General features: G+C 40.7%; 3 long non-coding RNA genes across 4 annotated transcripts; 1 reads left to right on the top strand and 2 right to left on the bottom strand.

The window, feature by feature from the left end:
- The first annotated feature begins 1,201 nt into the window (after window positions 1-1,201).
- LOC125308614 lies at window positions 1,202-2,609 on the top strand. Its single transcript, XR_007195925.1, has 4 exons — window positions 1,202-1,334; window positions 1,507-1,577; window positions 1,824-1,880; window positions 2,424-2,609. It is a non-coding gene; the product is annotated as an uncharacterized LOC125308614 (long non-coding RNA).
- A 2,990-nt stretch (window positions 2,610-5,599) lies between these two features.
- LOC125308521 lies at window positions 5,600-7,902 on the bottom strand. 2 transcript variants are annotated; one of them, XR_007195900.1, is made up of 6 exons: window positions 7,802-7,902; window positions 6,935-7,003; window positions 6,669-6,794; window positions 6,144-6,233; window positions 5,898-5,968; window positions 5,600-5,771 (listed from the first exon to the last, which is right to left on the bottom strand). It is a non-coding gene; the product is annotated as an uncharacterized LOC125308521 (long non-coding RNA). The 2 variants fall into 2 exon arrangements; XR_007195901.1 differs by lacking the exon at window positions 7,802-7,902 and adding an exon at window positions 7,542-7,712.
- Window positions 7,903-10,487: 2,585 nt separating this feature from the next.
- LOC125308782 lies at window positions 10,488-12,124 on the bottom strand. The gene is made up of 3 exons (XR_007195971.1): window positions 12,003-12,124; window positions 11,303-11,417; window positions 10,488-10,603 (listed from the first exon to the last, which is right to left on the bottom strand). It is a non-coding gene; the product is annotated as an uncharacterized LOC125308782 (long non-coding RNA).
- Between the last annotated feature and the right edge of the window lie 7,430 nt (window positions 12,125-19,554).

Here is a 19,554-nt window from a genome sequence, read left to right on the forward strand (position 1 = left end):
CCCGCCCTCAAGCCGCCAGATCCGCCGGACAGTCAACCTCGATTTGGCTATGGGCACAGAACACAATCAGACTCCGCAGCGCCCTCAAACCGTGGATCATGGCGGATCCCGTCTTGAATCGCGCATATCGAGCAGCCCTCTCAAGTCTGCTAACGGCTCTTTCCTCAGTTTTCTCGCTAATGGAGTGGAAAACTGCGGCGTCTGAAGGCTCACTGTAAGTATGCTCCTATATGCTTAATTTTTTAAGTTACCCAGTCTATCCAGTGAAAATGTACTTCCATAACACAAGTTACTTACTTATCTAGCTTTGCTTGCTGATATAATCTAATTAGAAATTTGTTATAACGTAACGTTAATGGCCAGCTTGATGGCTTTAGCTTTTAGTGCTAGCTCATATTAGCTGCCAAGTTACACACCAGCTAGTTTCTAGGTTGTGCACGTTAATTTAGCTCACCTTTCACAGGGCTAAATCCTGTCTAACTTGAGCTTTGTTAACGTTTCATAACTTAACTCAAAATTGCGTTTAAAATGAGCTAAGCTAACTTCATGTGTTAGCCTGCAAACAACAAAAGTTGGCTTGCGTGAGCTAGCGTTAGCTTGTTGGCTAACGATAATGTTAACAGGAAAACTTCGTTTTTCTTATTGATCATGGACTCGGTAGCTGTCCTTAAGAAAACCTAGGCTACTTTGGATAAACATCATTTTCGTTCTGGTAGGGGGCTGATTTCACATTGGTTAACGTTACCTGTCTTGGATAACTTGAATGTTAGCAGCTGATAAGCTAATTAACGTTATAATGATATTCCCTGTCATAGCCCGATGTGAGTCGTGCATGCTCAGATGTGTTTGTTGGTTCCAAAAATGGACGTTTTGAACTTTGTTGACAATATTTATACTTAAAACAAACTGCTTCGGGATTAGTGCCCTTATATTTTGTAAAAGTTAGCGAGAAGTCGGCTAACTGGCCTACTATGGGCTCTGCTATGTGGCTGCACAAAATAAGCAGGGAAGGATTTTCGATCACCCGATATAAAAGTCAGTTTTGCAGGCGTTTCCTGGTTCCAAAACCGGGCTTTGCTAACTTTTATTTAATATAAGGCCACAAATCGAAGCTATTTGTTTTATGTGGACATACCGCCCGTCAACGAAGTTCATTGAGTGATGAGGAATGTTTCTTGGAGTAAGATTTAACGAGAAAAGGGCAGTATTTGACTTGATGTAAATGCACATTCCTTAATGTGTTTTGCCTCTTATAACTGCTTTTTTACATCTTTACATGCTTCATTGTGGAGCGGAGGTCTTTCTACCGGTCAAGTATCATTGCCTTGTCACAGGTCAGACAATTTTCAACGGAACTATGAGATAAAATGATAAGCATCCCACTCTCTGGATCCCGATATAAAGCTAATTTTTTAATGGAGTGTAAGATTGGTAATGTTACATATTTGGCAGTTTCTTTCTGATGATAAAAGTAATGTATGTTTATGTTCTACATCTGTGTTACAGGTCATTCACCAGTGGCTCCAGTCTGGTTTGGGGGTCTACCCTTTCTCATCCTGGCCTGCCAGCCAAGTAAAGTAAGCTATACAGTTTTGCATTTGATTTATTTGACTTTTGGTCCACACTTAAAAAAAAAAAAAAAAAAAAAAAAAAAAAATAATAATAATAATAAAAAGGACCACATACTTTTGTAACTGCCTTTATCAGTTCAGGATGAATTGAATGTACAGTAAATCTCAACATACAAAAATATGCTTGTCTTCTGTAATAAAATCCACCTACTTCAAAAGCGCTCTAATGAAATGCACATATTTTTGTTTTAGAAGAGAAATAACTACAGACCTCTGCAACTGCTGATACCGGTTCAGGATGAATTGCAGGTAAATCTCAACATATAAAATGCTTTTGTCAGCTTTGATAAATACCTCATTTCTAATACCCCCAAATGCTGGACTGTGTAACTAACAAGTAGTTGTGTCTGGGAACTGCTTTTCTGATGCCTTTTTTGTATTTTAAGGGAACAGGTCTTTGCCAAAATGTGGTCAGTTCCATAACTCCTCATCACACTTACAGGAAGGCTACACTGCGCACGTAACTGAAGCATTCAGTTTGCAGAGCATCTGTTGCAACAATTGGCTTCCACTGTAGTCAATGGAACTGGTTACACCAGACGTGATGGCGTACAGTATGTTTAAAAACATTGGATTAGTCTTCTTAAACTATTTTTACGCTCTGCGAACCGAGTGCTTCACTTGCGGACTCGGTTTAGCCCAGGCCTTACAGGTGGTAGATTTTGTCACAGTTAGACAGAGCCGATAGCAGCCTGCTGGCGGCGGTGGCTTTATATTTATGTAGCAGACATTCCGTTTAAAAGTAGGTAGTTATGTATAACAACTCATTTTGTTATGCTTCTATGATTACAGATGCTGTGAGAGAGTCAGTGGTTCAACCAGCCAACAAACAGGAAAAACTGTCAGCAACTCTACCCAAAAAAATCAGGCTACTGTTATTGCCCACTAAGAAAAACAGTGGTCTGGTATGAAGGTTATCTGTGTTTTGGAACATGTTCTTAATATTCATTAAATAATAAAAAAAAGTTTGACACTTTATGGTTGCATTTCATTTTACCTCTAATACCTGTTCAATGTATTTGGTGTCTACGATGACCTCTTTCATTGAGCATTGAGGTGCGGTGAGGAGCATTGAGACAAGTTTCCACAATTGGACAGTTAGCAATTGCATAAAGGATTTACAGTTTGTAACTGATGGATAACTTGTAGGCTATTGTAGTGTAGCAGAGCTGAATTGATGTAGCCTACTGCTAGTAAAACCCCTATTTTCATACTTGCTGTTTCACAATGAAGGCATTTGGCTGTAAAATCACAATGTGCTTCACATGATAGATTTTGACTTCGTCTTAAACTGAATGCATTAAGTCATTTGTATTATATTTGTCATATTGGTTGGTACAATACTTTACATTAAAACCTATTTTTTGTAGTGCAGTCTAGGTGTTGGCCAGATAGGTTAAGCTATATATTTCTGTAGTAGGCCTAGTAGCTAGTTTTTGGCCATGAAATGAACTGCTTCATGAACGGATCCTAAACGTATCCGGGACGGATGATTAGCGGGTCCGAAATGATTCCGCGGCGGATGCCTCTTATATGACCGGGTCCAAAACGGACCCGGAGCAGATCTGTGGCTCATTCGCGGATCCAAAGTGAAACCGGGGCGGATGTATCCATTTATGTACGGATACGCAATGGGACGCCAGCGGTGTCTGATCGGATCCCATGAGCCGGCATCAGCGGCGGATACGCCACGGTGTGCAAGTGGACACAGTTTCGGATCCGATTTCTGGATCCGTTCCGGAGTTCACCGTACCTCCGCGGCGGATGCGTTTCGTAGTCCGTTTGCTGTCTGGGTAGTCTTATTATTTTCACATTGATTATTTAAATTCTGTAGGAATACACTATACACGAGCTATACGGTAAGTGTAGTATTTTTACAGTGGAGGCACCGCGCTATTCAATTTAATTTATTGTCTGTAATTGTTATAGCCTACTGGTATTCAGGAATCTCAGCCAGCTCACCATTCCACCGCTGAGACCTTCAGGATCCTGTTTGCGCCATTTTATTAATTGTTTATGTATTGTAATAGTGCCTGTGCACACACCCGTTAAGAAGGGGTTACATTTTGGAGGCACCGGATTTTCCTGTTTTACCTAAACCAGTAGGTTGTTTGTAAATGATTAGTAGTTTTTGTTTTAGCTATTGTTATCCTACCTGAGGCACTCAACATGGAGAATGTGGAGTTGTCTCATGCTATTTTACTTAGCAGAGTGCCATTGGATGTCACCGACGATCTTGTGAGTCATGTGCTTGATACAGTCAAGGTCCTGGGTCCCACACGGATACGTGGTCGCTGTGGCGACGAGACCGGTAGGCTCATGTACAATTTAGTAGAGACTTGTGCCGAGGTAGATTCGCGTTCTGTACCGCCTGAGATAGGAATTCTAGGTGAGGCAGGGCCGTGGGCTGTTCATGCGATGAGTAGCATACTGCATGCTAACCCTGTGCCTGAAGGGGACTTGCCGAGAGTAATCCCAGCCTACGAATTCAATAACAAAATAAATCATGCATAATTAAACATTACCTCGATTTAGGCTACTTGGGTATGGCTTAAAAATTTGCTGTCTACATTATTGTCAGTGTTGGGGTTAACGCAATAATTGATAATTGAGCCAGTAGAGAAATAACTGTTCAGAATTAATCTGTAGCCTTGGGTAGGCTTCTGCAGAAAACAATGTTGTTGCCGATTTAATACTATCTGGCGGCGTTTTTAACAGGCTCACATAATAGAGGCTTAGACAACTATGACCCACGTTTTGGTTTCGTAAATTAATTTGCCCTACTTCTTGACTGCAATGTAGTCAATTGACTGCTTGACATGTCATTTTTATTTTTCTGTACAATAAACAAATACATCTGCTTTATGCAGTAGAACTACATTCATATTTGGCTGACTGCAGACGCGCCACTTCCCTCCCTATATTCCAAGATTAAGATAGTAGCCTATCCAAAAAGCACTTCATACTATCATAAAAAAATAGTTAAAACGAATAGCTATTTGCAATTTGACAAAACACTGGTCCTCATTTTGTGAATGCGAAGACGATATGAGCCTGTTGCATTTAGTTAGATGTCCGAGTCACGCATAATGTTTGAAAACCACTGGCTCGTAATCACAATAATTTAACACACGACAGTTGGACAGCCTACTTCATCATGTCCCCATGCCTACATTTTTGTGAGTAGCATAGAGATCGTTAAAAACAATAAACACAGCAAAATGACTCCGCGGCGGATCCGCCGCGGAGGTATGACGGCTTCCGGAACGGACCCGCGAAACAGACCCGTATCGGAGTCCAGATGCTCTCAGGAACGGATCCGCTACGAAGGCGGATCGCGGACCCGCCGTGGCTCCGCACTGCATCCACTCCGCATCCGCGATTAAAACCTAACCCTGGGCCGGGTCCGTTTGGGATCCAAAATCGATACATACATCCGCCGCGGACCCGCAACGGACTCAAATGCTCATCTGGCCCGGGTCCGTTTTGGATCCGATTATCTCATTTTCAAAATTCCTTCTGTTCTTGCTGTAGGATAAAACTAGGCAACTATAGGATAAAAGTAAAACTATCACTAGGCCTAGCCTAGGCTACTACAGCAATATAGGCCTACGATTAATCTGCATTGCCTCGTATTTTTAACTTAACAATACTGTCAATAAACCTAACAGAAAAGGTTTAAGTCAAGACATCAATTTACTGTACAAACGTGATCACTACTCAATGGAAATATAAAATGGACATTTATGGAAAGTTACAGGTAATAAGCTATTCTGTTTTTGTTAAGTAGCCTACATTGCCTAGGCTACTTTACATTCATTTTGTGGTCAAAACCTAATTTAGTGCTTTATAGGCCTAGGTCAGTGCAGACATGAAATATTTTATCTAATAGGCTACAACTTCAATGAAATACTGCACTATGCACAGCTAAAATATCAGAAAATGAATAACTGGTGAATGACAAGAAGTTCAATAAAAAGATTGTTTAATGCTTATTTCTCCTATTACTCCATTTGTGTGGATGGAGGCGGAACACATCTCCTCGTTGCCCGATCCACCGCTGGTTGAAACACCTGATTGCGTGTTTGGTGACCTCAGTGTCCGTGGCAGACCGTGTCACCATGTTTTTCCTCACAGCACCTGTAATCAAACAGACAGATATGTTTATGTTTATGGTATGTAGCATCCAAAGCCAAGTATGCTTACACAATACAATATATGAGATAGGTATTAAGGAGGTTAAATTTAAAAAGAAACATGACTTACAAAGCTCCTCTGTTCGCTGCACGTTGAGGGCTGGTGTGGGGGTGGAGGGAGTTGAGGAGGGACTGCCGTTCCTAGCCCATAGTGAGGTGGGCGGTGTGCGAGAGGGGGACATTTCTTTTATTAAATGGTAGTATTAAATTGTAAAATTGTATTAAATTGTAAATAATTGTATTAAATCTGTTAACCATGACTGATAATACACATGGGGCCTTTCTATTCACTAATATTTCAGAGATCAGTCCCTACCTTGAGTAACTCTCCGTATGTTAAATGCAGGTGCAGGTGCAGGGAGTTGAGGTGGTGAAGAGTGTTGCGGTCCTGCCCCATGGTGAGGTGCTAAGGGAGATAAATGGTTGTGATCTGTTAACCATGGTAGGCTGAGAGCTACAGGGCCAAACAATGGCAAACAAAAACAAATATCTGGTCATGCTGGACATGAATTTGTATGTTTCAATATTTTGGTATGCACTATCTATATCCACTCCATGAATGGATTGACAATCAATGTGTTTCAATACAATCTGATAATAATGAATGAACTTTTCAGGCAATATTGCATGAATGCAGATGTTTTAACTGACAAAATATTTGGCTGAGATTTTGAAAGTAATGGATAAAGTATGCAGAAAATCTCAGATGGTAATGCAGATGCAATCTGTTGATCTGACATGGAGTGACTACTGCTGTGTTAATATAGATGGGGCCACTGTATTCAATATTATTTCAGAGATTTCAGATTTCAGATTTCAATGTTAAGAGATTATTACTTACTTTGCAGTGCAATTGGCTTGGGCTTGAGGCTTCAACTGATATACCAGGCGAGTTGAAAGGTACCTCAGAGATGCAAAGTCACCATTTTCTGGCTCTTCACTGTCATCAGAGTCCCCGAAACGATGGCTGTTACATAACGATATCATTATGGTTATTGCAATCCCAAAATTTCCAAATATACATATAGTACAAGCATCTCTGGTCTATTTTGGAATGCTACGGGAATGTGTTCACATTACATTTTAACAACCCAGAAAGTATCTTACTTGATCAAGCAAACCCAACAGAGGCAATCGTAACGTTAGATGCTAGAATCCAGCCGATAAAAGTTGACGCTGCAGAACAAACAAAATAGAAGATGGGGACCAAGTTCCATACAGTTAAGTTACGTTAGCATAATAAATCACAAACCGATGCCAATAGTTGTCTGAACCGACTTAAACAGTGATTAAAATGCCGAGGCTTTCATTACAAAGATGGCAGATAGACACTAAAGTTACGTATGAGACCAAACTTGGCAAAATGCAAACGTTAATGCACAGCTAGCTAGAGGCTAGGGCTAAACCATTATCAGTGAGTCAACATGCTAAAGTTGTAGGTAGCTATCATAGCAGAGTGCTTCACTGACTTCATTGACTGAAATACCAGTGCCAATATCACCTTAATCAAGGTTTGCATCGCATGGCGTGATTTCAATATATGTATAGCACTAATAGACATTAGCAATAACTTATGCAATTTAAGCCTAGCAGCATGCTAGCTAGCAGCTATATGCGCTAGCATAGTAGCACTCTATGGACAACAGCGACACATTAAAACAGACAAGACCAGACTAATGTTAAATAACAATGTGTATTTTTTAAATCACACTACCATAACATATTCTGCCGAAATTGCTATCCCATTTTAAATCAGATAGGCTACAGACTCATATGAGCATCACAGCTAACAATAACGTTAACTTTGCACAAACTGTTGCACAAAATGACAAACGTCTCTGGTTGCACTAACGTTAACGTTAGTCCTAATATCAAACAACGTCATTACAATTAATAAACATAATGATTATAAAACCACAAAGGCCAATGTTTAGCTATTGTGAATGTCGCAATATATTAATAAATATCACTTACTCGAGAGGGTTCAGCGCAACCGTGTCCCAGCAAAGAAAATATCCACTAGTATGACTCTTCTTGGCTCTTGGTGTACAGTCATGTTCAACCGTTACAGTAAATGCGCGCCATACCATGGATCCGACATGGGTCCACTCAGGATCCGCTGTTTGACAGTAGAATTTACGGGGTCGCCTGGAGGCGGAGCTGATCCTCTGTGCGGCACCAAAACGAATGCGACAGTCACGCGGGTTTGGCGTCTTGAAGGCGGATCCGCCTAGGAGTCTACTGCTCCGTTTGGGACATCGAAAACTTATATTTTTAATAGACTACCGTCGAAGATGCTGACTTGCAAAAGCCTCGGGATAACACGTTATCTCCACTATCATCAGTCATGCCCCTTGATCAAAGTGGGGAATGAAATAAAAGTTTGAGAACCACTGGCTAACAAGTTACCTGCAGTCCAGAACACAGAATCTGTTGCAATATTCTGATGATCGGCGATGATATCGGCAAATGTTTGTTTTCCAAAGTAAGAATTTTACTTCACCATGCACCTTCGACAATACCTGGCCTACCTGGTATCATTACAAACATTATTCTGTGTCCTAAAACTGGCATATTTTATGGCATTGTGTCATGTAAGTTCGTTGCAAAATGTAGAGAAATGTGTGAGGTGGTCAGCGGGGGACAATTGAGACACACATTGGATTGTGTTATTACTTGAACATTCCACACTATCCACAGCTGTGGTAGGCCTATCAGGGGCAGGAGGATTACTGTCAGCGCAGGCTTTATATAAAATTCTTCAACAGAAGGCCTCGAATGTTGTCTTGTTTGTGGAGCGCTTCGCTTCTGCAATCTCGGCTTCATTGAAAATGAGGGCTTCCCTCAATGACCTCCGAGAATAAATAAAGGTTGAATGAATGAATGAATGCAGGCTTGCCCAAAATAAAGGCATGTGGTTTGCGCAGCCTACAGTAAATAACAGACCCGCCAGAATGTGCGTTATGGTGCTTTTTTACGAGCAAGATGTTTTTAGCACCCTACGCACACTGCATGTTCTTAAATAACAATGATCATCAGTAATATTCGACCATTAATTTGGGTAAATGGGCAAGCGTGACCACCTTGATTGGCTGATTGGCTGATGATTGTAACGCGGGCATGATTCCAAACACCTCCCTTACGATGATGAGTGACAGGAGCCGTTTATGGGGGGTATGGGCGTCGCCATCTTGGAAAACCTTGGGAAATCCTAACCCCGCCCACCTCCTGAGCAAGCCGGTGAACCCGCCTCGTCGTCAGCCGAGCAGCCTCAGCTAAGCTATCTGTAACGTTAGGCCTACAAGATAGACTGTCACAGACGTTGCTGTAACATAATTTGCTGGTAAGTTTGATCTGCTAACGTGAAGTTCATGTATGTTTCTTAATGCCATGTTCAGACACTTTTTAATTTTGTATGCTGAAAGGTATTCGGGTGAGCGGTTGAAAAGTTGAGAATGAAGAGTTGAGTTTGCAGATTCTAGCTTCTAGGTAAAATAAACTAACGTTAGCTATCCCTCCCTTGCTGAAGTTGGGTAAAATAGCGTAGAGTAATTTAGCAGTTTAGCGTTACAGGTTCAGCAACTCATACTGACAAAAATGTATCTTTGCCTTTATTGTTTTGTGATTAACGTTAGCATCTCATATCCTCAGTGGCAGCCATCATTGTAACGTTAAATAATTTACAATAACATCAGCCAGCTCGCTGTATTCTGTCAACGTGAGGTGTGAATTGATAACAAAATCGTAGTAGGGTATTAGTTAACTTGTACATCATGAATTCATTTTGATTAACTCTTAATATCACGTTTTGAAATCGCTATATTGCTCTAAAGTTGTCAGTGGTAGCTTGGTCTAAGATGACATTGAAATTTCTCATCGGTGGCCATTTCACGATCCAGCGTTCATGTTCGGTTAGCTTTCCTTATTTCCCCTTCTTGTCAGGCTATTATCAAAACGTTAAATCCAGTTACAGTGTCCGGTGTTTGGCATAACAATGGCAATATTAGTGTAGTTTGTCACTGAAGACCCATTTCAAATCGCACAATAGTACTACAGCATTGTACAATAACTGTACTTTTGTTGATTACAACAAGTAGTGTTGGTTTGCCTTATTGTATTATCTTGTAAGATATATAGGTACTAATGAAAAGTTTACCTTTCTATTTTGGCAGTTCGCCATGGGGAGGAGGCGGCAAGGAGGTCCATGGGCTCCAACCTGGGACTAGAGGTCCAGGTGAAGTGGTTTGGCTGGGGTGTGGTGATATTGAACCCATTGAGACTATACAGTACTTTATGTCTATTGATGGACTGTTACACCTACCCTTTACTTATGCCAAACCCATTTCTGTTCTTTAAATATCAGAAAGCAAACTTACTGTTGATGGCACTGAACTTGCACTTGGAAATGTTTATGGAACTTTTCTGAACTGTTAATTACATTAAAACTCATGCCAAACCAATTTGCCTGTGCTTTCAAAAACATTTATACAAATCCGTCAGCTTCAGTCAGTAGGTTGAATTGAAGACCCAGATGCAGAAGTAAAGGTGATTTTTTACTTGTATATCTTGAGCATTACAGGTAACCACTGAATTTGTGAAACTAAAATAACAAAAACTAATATGTACTAAGCTAGTACATAGTCAATACATGTTAGATCACTTTAAAGACACAGATGCAAATGCTGTAAATAAAGGTGAACAAAGTCCTTGAAATCAGAAGCTGCCACTGCTCAATGACTTCTGCCCCATCTGGTAGGATTTCAAAATGTTCCAGATCTGAAAACAGAAATATTGGTATATGGTCACATCCTTGAACTTACTGTAAACTATGAACAAGTGCTCACAAATTAAGCTAAAAAATATTTTTTATGTGGCAATCATAGACTGTGGAGGCAATATATGACAACAACGAAGTAAGATTGGCAGACTCCCAATATTTATAATGAACAACAACTCACAGAACACTTAGCTGAATGGGGACAGGACACGCATATTCAACTATTGCACATGCCCTGTTTACGCGGGCAATAAGCAAAAACAAATGTGGTGTATTTAAAGTAATGTAGAATAAATATTTCTTGTATTTTTGTGTTTTGAGTGAAACAGTGTAAGCTCATATCTACACCCTATTGAGGTAGTTATTAACAGTTAGGCCAAGGTCCAGTCAAACAGTAGCCAGCCACTGGTGCCATATTGTTTAATTATGCAATCTGTATCCAACCAAAACCTGCTGATTTGAAGGCATAATACAACTACTTTCCGTGTGTGACTTATCAAAAGATGCTAATGATAAATTATTTTGATAGTTATTGCACAGATACGCCCTGGACTGCTCAAAATAAAAGGCCACTCTAAATGTCTGAAATGCATTCATGTTTGTTCAGTATATGGTAACGATGTCTGGAATATACAAACAGTAGGTTGCTCCAATTAAATGTATGAAAAATGTCCATGGGTCCTGTCCTGGGTAAGTACCATGGAATCAGTGCTGAAGTGATGCTTCTGAGTGTCGACTGCACAGACGAGAATTGAAGTTAGGAGTCCAGAGCCCTCTCCAGCACCCAGCCTGTCTGGATTACCTACAGGGAAACTTTGCATAGACAAGAAGTGTTCGTTCAAATTTGTGTTTAACAAATAAATGGCATCAATAAGAGTTTCAAACGTCAGTTATAACTATCGCTTGTTATCACAGCTCCATGTTCAAAGTACACGGTCAATGGTTCATAGCGGTTCACAATTTTGCCTCAGCTAGCCGACAACAAGCCTTTTAATGCTTCGGCTGAAGTTTTTTTGACAACCCAAAGACTGTATAAATTGTCAATGGACTAAGCATTCCCACAGAGCGTATTTACAAAAGGTTTTTTGACGAGAACATGCTTTGTTGCCCCAGTATGTTTGTGAACTAACGTTAACTTTAGAGCTGTCTGTTCATTGACTCACACCTGGCTAGTATGACCAACGTTAAGCTAACTCATAACGGGAGCACAATGGTTTTCACTAACGTTAACTTTATCAAGTTAACTAAATGTATGTGTGTGCTTCTGCCATTCGGTCATCATTTTCGACATTAACTTATTTGAGGCGATATGACGCTAACGTTAGTGCCCACTCGATGCTAAATAATGCTAACATCTCTAGTGCTACGTGAAATAGTAGTGGAATGAATGTCACTTACCTGAAAAAACTGGAACGAAGTCTTCTGAAAGTGTCGGTTAGTAGGCTTCAATTAATAGCTTAGCAAACCATTTTATGTCAGCTTTTTGAATAAAGATGTTCAGAAAGGATGTGGTAACTTTGGGTATAATCATGGCTGAGACATCAAAGTTTCAGGGTTTCCACTTTCCACTCAGCTGGCAACGTCTGCTGCTGTATGCCTCGACGTCAGCCGTCAATCAAGCTGACCACGCCCTTAATTATTCATATATTTTATATCTAAATGTGATCTAAACTAATGAGTTAGAAAAAAAATCACCCCCCTCACAGTTGTCAGGCACTGGGAAACTACCGAAAAGTACAATAAGTCCATGGGACCAGGCTTTAAAAACATGTATTTACGCTGTGAAAACGGACATTTTAACATGGGAGTCTATGGACATTTGCTCGCTTATGGGACCAGTCCCTAGCGGATTTTCGATGTATTGCAGTTTTTCGAACTTCCGGGTAGGCTTCATTGTTCAGATTAGAATGTTGCCGCTTGGTGACAGGTGACAGGTTGCGCTACACAAGGACGGAAGATGATGAATAACTGGGGCCGTAGGCTATTCACAAAGGCTTTTATCTTACTACTAGGAGTAGGCTACTCCTAAATCGCACTTAAAGATTTTAGATTGGAGTTTTCTCTTAAAAGTTATTCACAAAGCCTTTCAGACAACTCCTAAACTAGGAGTGAGTCTTATATGGCTATCTACGCGTCATTACTCATGCACGAGCTTGACTGAAGTGACCACCTTGATTGGCTGACGATTGTAACGCGGGAATTCCAAACACCTCTCTTCCGATGATGACTGACAGGTGACAGGTCGGAGAATGCGTGCTCTACACAAGTAGTGCAAAGGACGGAAGATGATTAATAACTGAATAAAAAGGCCTAGCCTAAATGAATAAAGAGTAAGGCAAAACAAATAGCCTAGTAGCCTAATGAAACATAGGCCTATGGATTGATGCAGTAGCCTACCTTTGCAACATTATTAAATGAATCTGTCACCATATCCAAAATCCAAAATCCATTTTAATTTGATTCACAATGAAACGTTACATTTCATTTACATGTTAACAATGAGTAGTTTTGGTTGTTGTTGGTGGTGTTATTGCATCCCTTTAATGAATGCAAAATTGTTCCCTCGCGATTGGAAGCTCCTGTTGCATATAGGCTACGCATTTCAAAACATCGCAACGTAAAATGCCACAAAAAAGCTGTTTATGAATAGGTCTTAGTGAGTTAGGAGTCTTCTCGACTTAAGCTGTCCCAGACTTAGGTGCTACTTTTAGGTCTAAAATGCTTCGTGAATTACTTTTTGTGAAAAAATTAGGAGGTATTGCTACTGCTCCAACACTGAAAGGCAATGCTTGAATCAAGCCAGGTTCAGCATAGCGTATGTCACTGTCTGCTCACGTTGGTGACCGGACCAGGGCAAGCACACTTTCGCAGTTCCAGCCGGAAATGCAGTCTAGTTCATTTTAGGATTTTTTTTAAATACCATTACTTCATATAACATATATCCTGTGCCGATATTGTAGATTCTGTGTAATCTACATAAACAATAAAAGGCAAAACAAGACTCGACTACCTCGTACGTAACGTTAGGTTCCCGTAAGAAGAATGTTTAGCATGTCCGGTTGTAGTGAAGCTAACGCACCGTAGGGGGATAACCGTACTGTTTGGATAAGAAGCTCAGTCCAGCCAGCACGGAAACTCATGAACAAAGCTATGTAGCCTATAGCACTGTATGTTAAAGTACAGCATTGCATAGAGGCAAGTAAACCTAATGAAAAACGGCACTAACGATAATCATTTCAGTGGTTTTCGATGGATTGACCGTAGGTCGGAAAAGTGGAAAGAACATTAGCTTCAAGGCTATAACTTTTTTGTTTTGTTTTAGCATGACTGTTTTTGAAGATGATCATGTGTGGTAGCTTCAACATTAACACGACTTGGTATCACTTGTACAAGGATACAAGGAAGTTTATTGTCACATGCATATAGTTACTGGAAGTAAGAAATGCAGTGAAATTATGTCTTGTAAGGATGATAATAATAATACATAAACTAGAAAATGTAATTCCAGGGAATTACGAGTGCATGAAAATGCAAAAATGGCTGCTGAATGAAATATTGTTGAATATTGTCTAAAATATAATCTAAGTAAAAAGATGGAGGTCAGATAGAGAAAAAAGCTGGCGGGGAGCCATAATTGATGACAGCTTACAGTTGGAATGGCCGAACAGTTAAATAGTTAAATTATTTTATAGCAAATTATTGTATTGAGGACTTATTTTGAAGTTGAAGTTGTGGGCAGAGGAAACAGTTGGCGGGAGTCATAGTTGATGACAACTGACAGTTTGAAAGGCTGAACAGTTAAATAGTTGGATAGTTAAAATTGTTAAATTATTTAAAATGTAATTATTGTAGTGAGGAGTTTTACTTTGAAATAGTTGTGGGGAGAGGAAACAGTTGACGGGAGTCAAAGTTGATGACAACTGACTGTTGCTAGAGTAGTTATGGTGGTTGCTATGCTGGTTGCTAAGTTAATGTTGGTTGCTAGGTTTTAACTGTGAATGTGGTTGCTAGGCTGTTGCTAGGGTACTTGAAGTCGTTTCTAGGTTGTTGCTAGGGTGTCCATGGTAGCTACCATCAGAAATAAAGGAGTTACTACAGTGGTTTACTAGTATAATCATGTTGGTTGCTATGGAAACTGACATAGATGCTTAATTTCAATGGTTGCTAAATTGGTTGCTAGGTAGGTGGTGGTTTAATATAGTAGGCTAGAGGCATAGTTGATGATAACTGACAGTTGGAATAGTTGAAAAGTTAAATAGTTGGATAATTTAAATGGTCAAATTATTTAATAGGGAATTATTGTAGTGGAGACTTTTATTTTGAAACAGTTGTGGGCAGAGGAAGCAGTTAAACAGGATCTGTAGTCTTAACCCTTAAAGGGGTAGGTTTTTGAACGTTCTAAGTTCCACAACAATTGAAGGTTCTAAAATTCTATGTTGAATTCAATGAACCCAGATATTCTTTAGAACGTTAATTTCTCAACATTCCCGTGACGGTACTCCTTTAAGGGTTAATGGTTAATAGAGCCAGATTGTATGCTTAAAGGCTGAGACAGACAATTGCTGGAGGTGGCCAGAACACTTGGCATAGGATTCTAAGTGCCCTATTGTGATGTCATAATCGCCAATGTTAAGTCTATGGGGACATTTTTAGTTGTTTTTAATTAATAGTTCAAAAAGTATTTGTTACAAAGTTGAAAAATACATAGCTGAAGTCACCTAAGTAAGACCTACGCAACACAGTTTGAACGAAGTTTCTACGTCAAACGGTTGAAGCTGAATTAAACGCACAAACGTAGAAGAAAAATAAGAAGAAGAAATCGGATAACAGTAGAGTGCATTTTCATGCCCTCTAATAAATGTTTAACTTTGAAGACGAAGGAAGTGTGAGAAGAATTTCTGTGTATCTATCATATGAGTTACAAGATTCAGTTCGATGGCTAATGTCACAAAGTTAAGTGTGAGTCTGCGCAGTACTGGGGGGACCAACTGAAAAATCGTTCTATTAGACTCAGTGCCCTCCCATTGAAAACGACGGAGTCTGTTCGTCCATTTCTTTTACTGTCTACACGGGTTTCGCGTTTACCAACAAAACTAGATGTGCGCGCAGCCGTGAGGCAGAAGACGCTTGATGGCCGTCCACAACGTTATAAACTTAACCTAAATAGTCGGCTGCTGTAAGCTACAATCAGATTTTTTTGTATACCCCTGTTGTCTCAATGATAATAACATCTCATTTCAGACTATAATATAACATCGTATTTTGTCATTTTTTGGCGAAGACATGCATTCCGTTAGGGATATTGAACATATTTAACATTCTCTAACCATCGTGATTTCGAATTGGTGCAGTTTTCAGCACAAAAACTCATTTTATTCTTTTGCTCTTTTGCATTGCTCTATGCTGTCCTATGGTGCTTTCTGCCTCTTGTTTGCGCACGCATGTTTTCGTGACGTTGCATAGAAATCCATGTATGGCGCCCACAGATCATCATCATCATCTTCTTCTTTTTTTTTTTCTTTGGCAGTTGGCAAACAGCTTTTAGGTGCATTACCGCCACCTTCTGAATAGGAGACTGTGGTGAGGTTAGTTTGATATTCGATATTCGGATATTCGACAGATATTCAAATTTTTTTTTTAATGCGGCCGGTTTCACCCTGTGTTTGCAGACAGTGTAGGCCTACAAATAGACGACCTCTCTAACTGCTCCCAGCCGACCTACTTAGGGACCGTCTATAAAGTACCTTCTGAATTACCTTCATAGTCATTTTTGTCAATAACTTTGACATCATGTGACCTACTGACTCCAAACCAATGCAGAATAGTTATCCTATATGGCAGCGGTCCCCAACCACCGGACATTCTTAACCGGGCCGCAGCCTATGACATGAGTTGAAAAAATGCATGCAAACTAAACTCAATTTAATTCGCAATAATGTCACGTTTTTACATGACATAGGCCTATATGCAGTTCTTTGATTGCACGCATGTTTGCATTTTGCAAGGTCTATTTTCTTACGTCTGTCAAGGATACAAGGATACAAGGGGGGGGGTCAAAAAGTGCAGTAGAAGAGGGGTTTACTAGATTAAGTGGCAAGGGCTGCATAAGAAAGGTGGGGGAGGATTGGGATTGGGGGGCACCAACAAGGAGCACCCAAGAGCAACAGGGGCAAGGAAAAACTCCCTTACCAAGGAAGAAACCTTCGGCAGATCCACGGCTCAAGGGGCTAACCCAACTGCCAGGGGTCTTGGTGTGTGTGTTGGGGAGATGACAGGGGAGATGGGATAGTGTGCTGTGTATGTGGGGAGAGGGCAGTGTGCAATATGTGTGTTGGAGAAGCTTCCTCATGAGACAATGTGCTGTGTGGGGGGGGGGCAGTGTGCTGTAAGTATGTTGGGGATGTGTGTTGGAGAAGCTTCCTGATGAAATAATGTGCTGTGTAGGTAGGGGAGGGGGGGCAGTGTACTGCAAGTATGGTGAAGGGACTTACTATTGCAAGCAGAGTACTTTATGTATGATGTATGTGAGTGATGACAGTGAAGATGTGTGTGTCGGCGGGGGGGGAGTGGAGCAGTGACTGTGTGTGTGTAGTGTGTGTGTGGGTAGGTGGGGGCAGTGTGCTGTAAGTATGTAGAGGATGTGTGTTGGAGAAGATCCTGAAGACAATGTGCTGTGTTTGTAGGGAGGGGGGGCAGTGTGCAGCAAGTATGTAGAGGAGGCTTACTGTAGCAAGCAGTGTGCTGTATGTATGTGAGGTGATGACAGTGATGATGTAAGTGTGTGTGTTGGGGGTGGGGGCAGAAAGGCTAGGCAATCAAGGACATGGGTAGATAGATGGAGGAGAAATCAAAAATAATAAATAAAGTTCTTTACTTTATAAAGCTGTGCAAAAGTTGGAGAAAGTCAGATGTGTGTGTGTGTGTGTGTGTGTGTTTTGACGTGTGATGAAATAAGAAAATAAATAAAAGGTCTGTAGCATAGGGAGAGGGATGTAAAAGTGCTAAAAGTCATGTAGGTGTGTGTGTGTGTGGGGGGGGGTCATGAGTGCTGAGAAGTGAATGAGTGCAAAGTCAGTGTCTGTCCCGCCTTCAACACTTTACATATTGCCTTCAGCGCTGCGCAGCCTCAGGTCAGCTCTCTTCACTTGATCAGTTCTTGGCGAACGGTAGTGTCACGCGAAGTTAGCTAAACTGCTAGAATGAGCAACAAAAAACAAGCATCTTTAGCAGGTCACTGGCCAGAGTGTTTGAGTTGCGAGAGCCGCTGCAGAGATTTCTTACAGAAAAAAAGTCACCGTTAGCTGCACATTTTAGTGATGAGGACTGGGTGTCAAAACTTCGCTTACCTGTGTGACATATTCGGGGTTGCTTAATGACCTCAACCTGTCACTCCAGGGAGAATGGCGACTGTCTTTAAACTGGCAGATAAAGTCGCTGCATTTAAAGCCAAGCTTGATTTGTGGGGACGACGAGTGGACCGGGGTGTATTTGATATGTTCCAAACACTAGTGGGGGTTTTGGGAGAGACTGAGACAGGGCCCTTTCTCTCGCAGCTGGTGCACGATCACCTTGTTGCGCTTTCAAATGAGTTTGAGCGTTACTTCCCATCCTCCAAAGATCCACGGCAAACCAATGAGTGCGTCCGCAACCCATTTGTCAATATCCCGAATAGTCCTAACTTGTCAGCGCAGGAGGAAGAGCAATTGATCGAAATTGCAAATGACTGTGGTCTTAAGAGTGTGTATGGAAACCTCTCTGGCGGGTTTTTGGATCAAAACCAAAGCAGAATATCCCGAGATAGCCGTAAAGCGCTGAAAACGTTGCTACCATTTCCCACCACGTAGGCCTATCTATGCGAGGCTGGGTTTTCGGCAATGACTGCAACTAAGACCAAATTGCGCAATCGACTGGACATTTCAAACACACTGAGGGTGTCACTATCTTCCATCACCCCCAGATGGAACCTTCTTGTTGCAGGGAAACAAGCACAGGGCTCCCACTGATTATATTCGTAATGCACGTTTAGTTCCCATGTTTTGTTCCCATATTTTGTTAAACATGTTCACACTTGTTGACCCCCACCCCCCCGCCGGTCCGTGAAAAAAAAAAAAAGGGAATCAAACCGGTCCATGGTACATAAAAGGTTGGGGACCCCTGCTATATGGGACTAATCAGACACACATCTTCCTATAGCCATTGTATGCAGACTCTATTTTATATGAATATTTTGAAGAAAATACATTATTTCCTATAAAGGAACAGTCACCTTTTTTTCAATAAGGCCTACCTGCAAGTAAAGCCATGTGACGTAGTGACTCCAAACCAATGCAAAATAGCTATCCTATATGGGACTCATCAGACACACCTCTTCTTATAGCCACTGTATGCACACTGTGTTTTATATGAATATTTTAAAGAAAATACATAATTTCCCATAAGAAATTGTCTCCTTTTTTCAATACCTCCCAAGCCATGTGATCTAGTGACTCCAAACCAATGCAGAATAGTTATCCTATATGGGACTAATCAGACACACATCTTCCTATAGCCATTGTATGCAGACTCTATTTTATATGAATATTTTGAAGAAAATACATTATTTCCTATAAGGAACAGTCACCTTTTTTCAATAAGGCCTACCTCGCAAGCCATGTGACGTAGTGACTCCAAACCAATGCAAAATAGCTATCCTATATGGGACTCATCAGACACACCTCTTCTTATAGCCACTGTATGCACACTGTGTTTTATATGAATATTTTAAAGAAAATACATAATTTCCCATAAGAAATTGTCTCCTTTTTTCAATACCTCCCAAGCCATGTGATCTAGTGACTCCAAACCAATGCAGAATAGTTATCCTATATGGGACTAATCAGACACACCTCTTCTTATAGCCACTTTATGCACACTGTATTTTATATTAATATTTTAAAGAAAATACATTATT

This window comes from Alosa alosa, chromosome 15, assembly GCF_017589495.1.
Source record: "Alosa alosa isolate M-15738 ecotype Scorff River chromosome 15, AALO_Geno_1.1, whole genome shotgun sequence".
Classification (NCBI taxonomy): domain Eukaryota; kingdom Metazoa; phylum Chordata; class Actinopteri; order Clupeiformes; family Clupeidae; genus Alosa; species Alosa alosa.